Source organism: Mobula hypostoma, chromosome 2 (genome assembly GCF_963921235.1).
Source record: "Mobula hypostoma chromosome 2, sMobHyp1.1, whole genome shotgun sequence".
Taxonomy (NCBI): domain Eukaryota; kingdom Metazoa; phylum Chordata; class Chondrichthyes; order Myliobatiformes; family Myliobatidae; genus Mobula; species Mobula hypostoma.
Window position 1 is genome coordinate 243,673,609 of NC_086098.1, and position 10,007 is coordinate 243,683,615.

Here is a 10,007-nt window from a genome sequence, read left to right on the forward strand (position 1 = left end):
CAGGGAGGCCAAGCACTGGCGGCATACATTCCAGCGGCAGGAGGAAGTTTTTTTCCTTGTCACCAATAGGGTACTGACCTTTGTCATTCAGAGCCTGAAAATGACGTGGAGTCAAACTCCCGCTATGTTTGAGAAGCTCTGGGAATGCATGTGATATCCAACAGGGCTACCGACCAAGAGCTGGGAAAGAGGACCCGGGACACAGGGCTCTGCTTTGGCGCACATGGACTCTAAGATTCAAGAGTGTTTGTTGTCATTCTTCAGTACATCAGTGTAAAGGAGAGCGAAAAGGTTATTACTCTGGATTCGATGCATAAGACGATAAGATACAAGATCAGAATTAGGCCATTCGAATAGAATTGAGTCTGTTCCACCATTCCATCATGGCTGATTTATTATCCATCTCAATCTCATTCTTCTGCCTCCCACCCATAACTATTGATGCCCTGATCAATCAAGAACCTATCAATATCCACATTAAATTACTCAATGGTGGCATCCACAGACATCTCTGGCAATGAATTCCACAGATTCATTATCCTCTGACTGAAGAAATTCTTCCTCATCTCTGTTTTAAGTGGATGCCCTTCTACTCTAAGGATGTGTCTCTGGTTCTAGACCCCCCACACACTATAGGAAAAATCCTTCCCAAATTCACTCTATCCAGGCCGTTCAATATTCAATAGGATGACTTAAATGAAATTCCCCTCATTCTTTTAAATTCCTGTAAGTATAGGCCCAGAGCTATTAAATGCTCCTCAAAAGTTAAACCTTTCATTCCCAGAATCATTCACGTAAACCTCCTCTAAACCCTCTCCAAGGCCAACACATCTTTTCTCACAGAGGGGCCCAAAATTGCTCACAATACTCCAAGTATGGTCTGACCAATGCTTTATAAAGACTCAGCATTACATTCTTGCTCTTATATTCTAGTCCACTAGAAATGAATGCCAACATGCATTTGCCTTCCTTACCACAGACTCAACCAACAAGTTAACCTTCAGGGAATCCTCCACGTGGATTCTCAAGTCTCGTTTCACCTTGGATTTTTGAGTTTTTTCTCCTGAGTTAGAAAACAGTTGAGGACTTTATTCCATGTAACACTTTACCCATTCTCCCAATTTATGTCCTTCTGCAGACTCCCTGCTTCCTCAACCCTACCTGACCCTCCACCTATCTTCGTATTGCCTCAAAGAATTCCAACAGATTTGTCAAGCAAGATTTTCCCTGCCGACTCAGGCCTGTTTTATCATGTGCCTCCATGTACTCTGAAATCTCATCCTTAATAATGGACTCCAACATCTTCCCAATCACTGAAGTCAGGCTAAATGGTCTATCATTTCTTTTCTTCTGCCTCCCTCTCTTCTTAAAGAGTGGAGTGACATTTACAGTGTTCCAGTCATAAAGTCATAAAAAACTACAGCACAGAAACAGGACCTTTGGCCCATCCAGGCCGTGCCAAACCGTTTAAACTGCCTAGTCCCACCAACCTGCACTTGGACTGGATCATAGCTCTCCAACCCTCTCCCATCAAGGTACCTATTGAAACTTCTCTTAAACGCTGAAATCAAAATCGCTAGCACCACTTGCACTGGCAGCTCACTCTACACTCTCACCACCCTCTGAGTGAAGAAGTTTCCCCTCATGTTCCCCTAAAACATTTCACCTTCACCTTAACCATGACCTCCAGTTCTAGTCCCACCCATCCTCAATGGAAAAAGCCTGCTTGCATTTACCCCATCTGTACCCCTCATAGTGTATACCTCTATCAAATATCTCCTCAATCTTCTAAATTCTAGAGAATAAAGTTCTGATCTATTCATTCTTTCTTTATAACTTGGGTCCTCAAGTCCCAGCAACATCCTTGTAAATTTTCTCTACACTCTTTCAATCCTATTGACATCTTTCCTGTATGTAGGTGACCAAAACTGAACACAATACTCCAGATTAGGCCTCAATTTAACATCCCAACTCCTGTATTCAATACTTTGATCTATGAAGATCAATGTACCAAAAGCTTCCTTTACAACCTTATCTATCTGTGATGACATTTTTCCACTTGGTCCAGATCCTGCTGCAAGCTTTGATAGTCTTCCTTGTTGTCCACTACACTCCCAATCTTGGAATCATCATATTATTATCCAGACTGTTGATAAAGACGACAAGCAACAACGGACCCAGCACCGATCCCCACGGCACTCCACAAGTCACGGGTCTTCAGTCAGAGAAGCAACCATCTACTACCACTCTCTGGCTTCTCCCACAAAGCTGTTTAATCTAATTTGCCACCTCATCTCGAATGCCAAGCGACTGAACTTTCTCGAACAACCTCCCACGCGGGACCTGGTCAAATACCTCACCTAAAGTCGCCGTAGACAACATCCACTGCCTTGCCTTCATCAACTTTCCTGGTAACTTCCTCCAAAAACACTCTAAGATTGGTAAGACACAACCTACCATGCACAAAGCCATAATCAGTTCCTGTCTATCCAAATAGTCTATTTATCCCTGTCTATCCAAATAATCATATATCTGGTTCCTTAGAATACCTTTCCCTCTACTAATTTTAGGCTCACTAGCCTATGATTTCCTGTTTTTTTCTTGGAGCTTTTCTTCAATAGCTGAACAATATTAGCTATCCTCCAGTCCTCCAGTATCTCACCTGCTGCTAAGGATGATTTAAATGTCTCTGCTAGGGCCCCTGCAATTTCTGCACTTGACTCCCACAGGGTCGAGGGAATAGGTTGTCAGGCCCTGTGTACTTGCCCGCCCTGATTTGCCTCAAGACAGCAAATTGCTCTGTATCGGTACAGGGTCCATGACTTCACTGCTACTTTGCCTCACTTCTGTAGACTCTATGTCCATTTCCTAAGTAAGTACAGATTCAAAAGATCCAATTTGGATCTTCCCCATCACTTTTGGCTCCACACATACATTACCATTCTGATCTTCCACAGGACTAATTTTGTTCTTTGCTATCCTTTTTCTCTGAATGTATCTGTAGAAAGCCTTAGTATTCCCTTTCACCTTGTCTGCTATAACAACCTTATGCCTTCTTTTAACCCTCCTGATTTCTTTCTCAAGTATTCTTTTGCATTTCTTATACTCCTCAAGAACCTCAGTTGTTCCTACCTGCCTATTTCTGTTATGTACCTCCTTTTTATTTCTTAACCAGCACCTCAATATTTCTTGAAAACCAAGTTCCCTAAACTTGTTATCCTTGCCTTTAATTCTGACAGGCACATACAAGCTTTGTGCTCTCAATATTTCCCTTTTGAAGACCTCCCACTTACCAAGTACACCTTTGCCAGAAAACAGCCTGTCCTTACCCACATGCCAGATCCTTTCTGATATCATCAAAACTGGCCTTTCTCCAATTTTTAATCTCAATCTGAGGACCAGACTTATTCATTTCCAAAATTATCTTGAAACTAATGACATTATGGTCACTAGATGCAAAATGTTTCCCTAGACAAACTTCTGTTATCTGCCCTGCCTCTTTCCCTAGTAGGAGATCAAGTATCACACACTCTTTCATTGGGATTAAGGAAACCTTCCTGAACACATTTGACAAGCTTTATCCCGTCTGGTCCTTTTACGGTATGGGAGTACCAGTCAATATGGGGAAAGTTAAAATCACCTACAATAACCAGCTTATGTTTCTTGCAACAGTCTGTGATCTCTCTACAAATTTGCTTCTCTATATCTTGGGTTTTAGACCACTCTCTAACTGTTGGGTGGTCTATAATTTAGCCCCATTAACCTTTCTTATTCCTCAGTTTCACCATAAAGCCTCACTAGACAAGTTCACCAGTCTGTCTGACATGAGCACTGCTTAACATTTTCCCTGACTAGTAATGCACCCATCCCAATAACTCCTCCCCTCTATCAGATCAAAAGCAATGGAACCCTAGAATATTGAGCTGCCAGTCCTGACCCTTCCGTGATCAAGTCTCACTAATGCTACAACATCATAATTCCATGTGTTGATCCATGCCCCTGAGGTCTTCAGTCTTTCCTACAATACTCCTTGCAGTGAAGTATACTCAATTTAGAACATTAGTCCCACCATGATCAACCTTTTGATTCCTGACTTTGTCTGAGGTCTTAACAATGTCTATATAACCATATAACAATTACAGCATGGAAACAGGCCATTTCGGCCCTTCTAGTCCGTGCTGAACTCTTACTCTCACCTAGTCCCACCGACCTGCACTCAGCCCATAACCCTCCATACCTTTCCTGTCCAGATAGCTGTCCAATTTAACCTTAAACGACAACATCGAACCTGCCTCAACCACTTCTGCTGGAAGCTCGTTCCACACAGCTACCACTCTCTGAGTAAAGAAGTTCCCCCTCATGTTACCCCTAAACTTTTGCCCTTTAACTCTCAACTCAACTATGCACCTCCTTTTTTTTCTTAATAAAAACCTCAATATTTCACAACCTCTCCACTATCTGTTCTGGCATCTGCAACTCTAGTTTAACCCCCCCCCCCATCATCTCTGTCCAGTACTAGCAAATCTTCCCACTGGATAGTCCCCCCTCCAGTTTCGGTGCAAATCTTGAATAGATCCCAATGATCCAAAAATCTGACACCCTCCCTTGTACACCTACTCCTTAGACATGTGTTGAACTGTATAATTATCCTATTTCTGGCCTCACCAGCACGTGGCACAGGTAGTAATTTAGATTAGTTTAGATTATGAGGACACACAGTCCTCTTTTATTGTCATTTAGTAATGCATGCATTAAGAAATGATACAATATTCCTCTAACAACAGGAATTCTGCAGATGCTGGAAATTCAAGCAACACACATAAAAGTTGCTGGTGAACGCAGCAGGCCAGGCAGCATCTCTAGGAAGCGGTGCAGTCGACGTTTCAGGCCGAGACCCTTCGTCAGGACTAACTGAAGGAAGAGTGAGTAAGAGATTTGTAAGTTGGAGGAGGAGGGGGAGATCCAAAATGATAGGAGAAGACAGGAGGGGGAGGGATGGAGCCAAAAGCTGGACAGGTGATTGGGAAAAGGGATATGAGAGGATCACGGGACAGGAGGTCCGGGAAGAAAGACAAGGGGGGGGGCCCAGAGGATGGGCAAGAGGTATATTCAGAGGGACAGAGGGAGAAAAAGGAGAGTGAGAGAAAGAATGAGAGAAAGAATGTGTGTATAAAAATAAGTAACAGATGGGGTACGAGGGGGAGGTGGGGCATTAGCGGAAGTTAGAGAAGTCGATGTTCATGCCAAGCTTCATCTTTACAGTAGAGGAGGCCGTGGATGGACATGTCAGAATGGGAATGGGATGTGGAATTAAAATGTGTGGCCACTGGGAGATCCTGCTTTCTCTGGCGGACAGAGCGTAGATGTTCAGCAAAGCGGTCTCCCAGTCTGCGTTGGGTTTCAAACAACACCTTATATTCCCTCTGGGATGGAGGAACAACACCTTATATTCCGTCTGGGATGGAGGAACAACGCCTTATATTCCGTCTGGGTGGAGGAAAAACACCTTATATTCCGTCTGGGATGGAGGAACAACACCTTATATTCCATCTGGGTGGAGGAAAAACACCTTATATTCTGTCTGGGTAGCCTCCAACCTGATGGCATGAACATCGACTTCTCTAACTTCCGCTAATGCCCCACCTCCCCCTCGTACCCCATCTGTTACTTATTTTTATACATACATTCTTTCTCTCACTCTCCTTTTTCTCCCTCTGTCCCTCTGAATATACCCCTTGCCCATCCTCTGGTTCCCCCCCCCCCGTCTTTCTTCCCGGATCTCCTGTCCCATGATCCTCTCGTATCCCTTTTGCCTATCACCTGTCCAGCTCTTGGCTCCATCCCTCCCCCTCCTGTCTTCTCCTATCATTTTGGATCTCCCCTTCTCCCTCCCACTTTCAAATCTCTTACTCACTCTTCCTTCAGTTAGTCCTGACGAAGGGTCTCGGCCTGAACCGTCGACTGTACCTCTTCCTAGAGATGCTGCCTGGCCTGCTGTGTTCACAAACAATATTCCTCCGGTGTGATATCACAGAAACACAGGACAGACCAAGTCTGAAAAACCAACAAAACCCACATAATTATAACATATAGTTAAAACAGTGCAACAATACCATAACTTGATGAAGAACAGGCCATGGCACAGTAAAAAAGTTCAAAGTCTCTCGAAAGTCCCACATCTCACGCAGACGGGAGAAGGAAGAAAACTCTCCCTGCCATGCCCGACCACAGTCTGACTCTGAGTCGTCCGTAAACTTCGAGCCTCCGACCAGCCCTCTGACACTGAGTACCGGGCACCATCTCTGCTGAACGCTTTGACCCCAGCCTCGGTCACCAGCAGCAGGCAAAACCGGGAATTTTGGGGCCTTCCCTCCGGAGATTCTCGATCACACAGTAGCAGCGGCAGCAAACCGGGCATTTCAGAAGTTTCTCCAGATGTTCCCCCGTGCTTCTCACGTCTGTCTCCATCAAATCAGAATTGTCCACGGCATCCTACTTACAAATACGATATCATAATCCTGAGATCACAACTTTGGAGGTCCTGTCTTTTAACTTAGCACCTATCTCCCTGAACTCACTTTGTAGAACCTCGTCTCTCTTCCTACCCATGTCATTTAAGAGGGATTTAGATATGGCCCTTGTGGCTAAAGGGATCAGGGGGTATGGAGAGAAGGCAGGTACAGGGTTCTGAGTTGGATGATCAGCCATGATCATACTGAATGGTGGTGCAGGCTCGAAGGGCTGAATGGCCTACTCCTGCACCTATTTTCTCTGTTTCTATTTGTACTTTAATGGACCATGGCCTCTAGCTACTCACCCTCCCACTTAAGAACGCTAAGGACTCGATCTGAGTTGTTCTGGACCCTGGCACCTCGGGGGGGGGGGGAGTAATGGGTGGTGGTGTTGGTTCGTTCTGTGTAGATGCAAATTTCTCTGGGGATGGGGGAGCTGGATTTAAGCAGAGTTTGTTACGTACCCCGTAACTGGGTTGCCAAACCAGCAGAAATGGATCACTCAGTTGGAGTCTGGAGTACTAGAACTAAGAAAGTTTTATTAAAGAAATAAGCAACACAGTAATCGAAAGGATAATAAATGCAACAGTTCAGCGATGGTAAACACACATGTGCACAGAATTAAGATAACAGCATCAATCAAACTCTATCGTTGTCTAGGGGTAAATTACCAAATTTCAAAGTGACTCAAAATTCAGTCCAGTTTAGTAGTTCAGTTCGCAGTAATCGTTGCCATGGCGATGGACAACGTGGGGGAAGAGAGAGATAGAACAGGAACAACTGATCATTCAGAACGGCTTCACTCACAGACCGGCGAGATGGCTCACAAGCAGCTTTTGGGCGAGTCCTTGGTGATGTCACCTGAGGTCACCGACTGTGACCCCTCCTCCAGATGCGGTCGATCCTCTGCAGTGAACCCGGCACCCAGGCAAGGGCGGACACACACCGGGTTCCCGCTGATCCTACCTTTCCACCCTGGCCGTTGTCTGATACATCTCACCCACTCGTGAGAGGCGCACCGCTTCCAGGGTCTCGTTACCTCGGGTGGCGTGTGTCGCCTTAGCAAACCGGTCCCTTTTTATCCCCCTGCTGGGGTATCGCCGGTCCATCATTTCAAACAGTTCAGGGTTCAAAGGGGGGAGCCGCTCCAGACAGCTCTCTCTCCCACATCCCTTCATTACACATCTCCAGACGCTGCTCCATTGTTCCTTATCTCTCCTTCCCCTGAGGGCAGGTGGCAGGCCACTTGCTGATGTCACTGATGCTAACCCAGGCCAGCAAACATCTTAATTTTATGTGTATTCTCGTCACAAGTTCAAAGTATTATCAATGTTTGTATGCCAGATTATTTAGCATGGGACAGGCCCTTCCAGCCCACGGTCCGGTCCGTGGACTCAGGACTCCGGGTCTTCCAGCTGTCCCTCATTTGGTTGAGTTAATCATAGGCACCTGATTCCCATCTTGGGGCTTGGAATATAAGTAACCTTGGGGTTGAGTGTGGGCTGCTGGTTTGTCTTGTCAAGATCCCCTGGGAGCAACCTGCCGGTGGAAGGCTACAGCAGCCAATTGTCACCTTTAGGCCGTGTTAGAGAACCATCACTTCATGGAGCCATGCTGTTGGTAGTCAGAGCTGTCTTTGCGGTATGGTTTCAGCTGTTTCCCGGGCCAGCTGAGTGGCTGCCAGCCACTCCGAGCTAGGTAGGGATCCGGCTATTTCTGTAGCCAGCTGAGGTTGCTGGCCGAACTGCAACTTGGAGCAACAGCGATGCAGAGAAGGAATTGTCTGCTGTTCTTTGGTGTTTGTCTCTTCTTGTCCTCGCCTCTGTGGGGTATGTCAGGCTGTTTTGCCGTTGCCCTGTGCGGGGACTTGCCTTGTCTTGTCTTTGCCTCTGTTGGGTAAGTCCGGCCGTTCTGCCATTACCCAACAGGTGGACGTGTCCCACCTTGGTGTGGAGATAAAGTTGAGTCCCGGCTTGTTTAAGGATAAGTCCCGGCTCTGTCTATGTACTGTCCAGTCTCATGTTAGTGTCGTGTTAAAGATGAGTCCCTGCTTTTCGATGGATAAGTCCTGGCTCTATGTTGATGTACAGTTCCCAGTCTGTCTCTGAGCTCCAGCCTCTGAGTTATCAGCCTCCACATTCCAAGAACACAAACCTTGAGGACCCCAAGGCAAGCTCCAAGAACACTAGCCTCGAAGACCCCAAGGCAAGCTCCAAGAACACAAGCCTCGAGGATCCCAAGCCAAGCTCCAAGAACACAAGCCTCGAGGATCCCAAGCCAAGCTCCAAGAACACAAGCCTGAAGTCCCCAGCCTCCAAGCTCAAGATCCAAGGCCGCAGCCTCAAGAGCAAAGACCCCAGCCTGTCTCCAAGCTCAGGCCTCTAGACCCCAGCCATGTCCTGTCCTGAAGCCACGTCATGTCCTTGCCTGGTTCTGGGGACCGAGCCCAAGGCAACACCCAGGTTCTGGGTGCTTGTCCAGTCTCGGGCTCAGAGTCGAAGCCTTGTCTCCTTGTCCATGGTTTCTAGTCCTTGGTCCAGCTTTCCCTAGCCCAAGTCTGCGTTCTTGTCCCTGCTCCTGGTCTGAACCCTGTCACGTCCCTACTCTGGTCAAGTCCTGTTCCTTGGACTTCAGTGTCTGTGTCTCACATGTGGGTCCATTCCCAGCACCCCATTGTGACAAGCACAGGACAATTTACAATGACCAATCAACCTGCTAACCGGTGTGTCTTTGGAATGTGGGAGGAAACCGGAGCACCTGCGGGAGGCCCACGTGGCTCACGGCGAGAACATCCTATACTTAAAGACAGTGCCAGACTTGAACCCTGAACACAGGAACACCCAGAGCTATAATAGCGTTGTGTTAAACCCCAAAGTATGTATACCACATACAACCACTAGGCTACCAGGACATCCTAAAGTATGTATACCATATATAGCCACTGTGTTACTATGGCACCCCGAAGTATGTATACCATATACAACCACTAGGCTACCGTGGTACCCTGAAGTATGTATACCATATACAACCTTGAAATTCTTTTTCTTACAGGCACCCACAGAAAAACAAAGAAATACAATAGAGTCCACAAAAAAGCAAAGATTGACAAACATTCAATGAGAAAAAGAGGACAAATTGTGCAAATAATAAGCAAACAAGTAACACTCGGAACATGATCTGCAGAGTCCCCGAAAAGTGGAGTCAGTTCAGCGCTAAGCGAACAACTTTGGGACACTGGCAAAGCCAGCACACAATTCATTGTCTTTTCTCAATCTTCTGAAGGCATTGCCTCAAGTAGGCAGCACCTGTCATGAAGGGCCCCCAACACCCAGGACATGCCCCCTTCTCACTGCTACCATCAGGGAGGAGGTACAGCAGCCTGAAGACACACACTGAGTGATTCAGGAACAGTTCCTTCCCCTCCACCATCAGATTTCTGAAGGGACAATGAACCCATGTAGGACGCACTATCTCACTATTTTTCTTTTCTTTTTC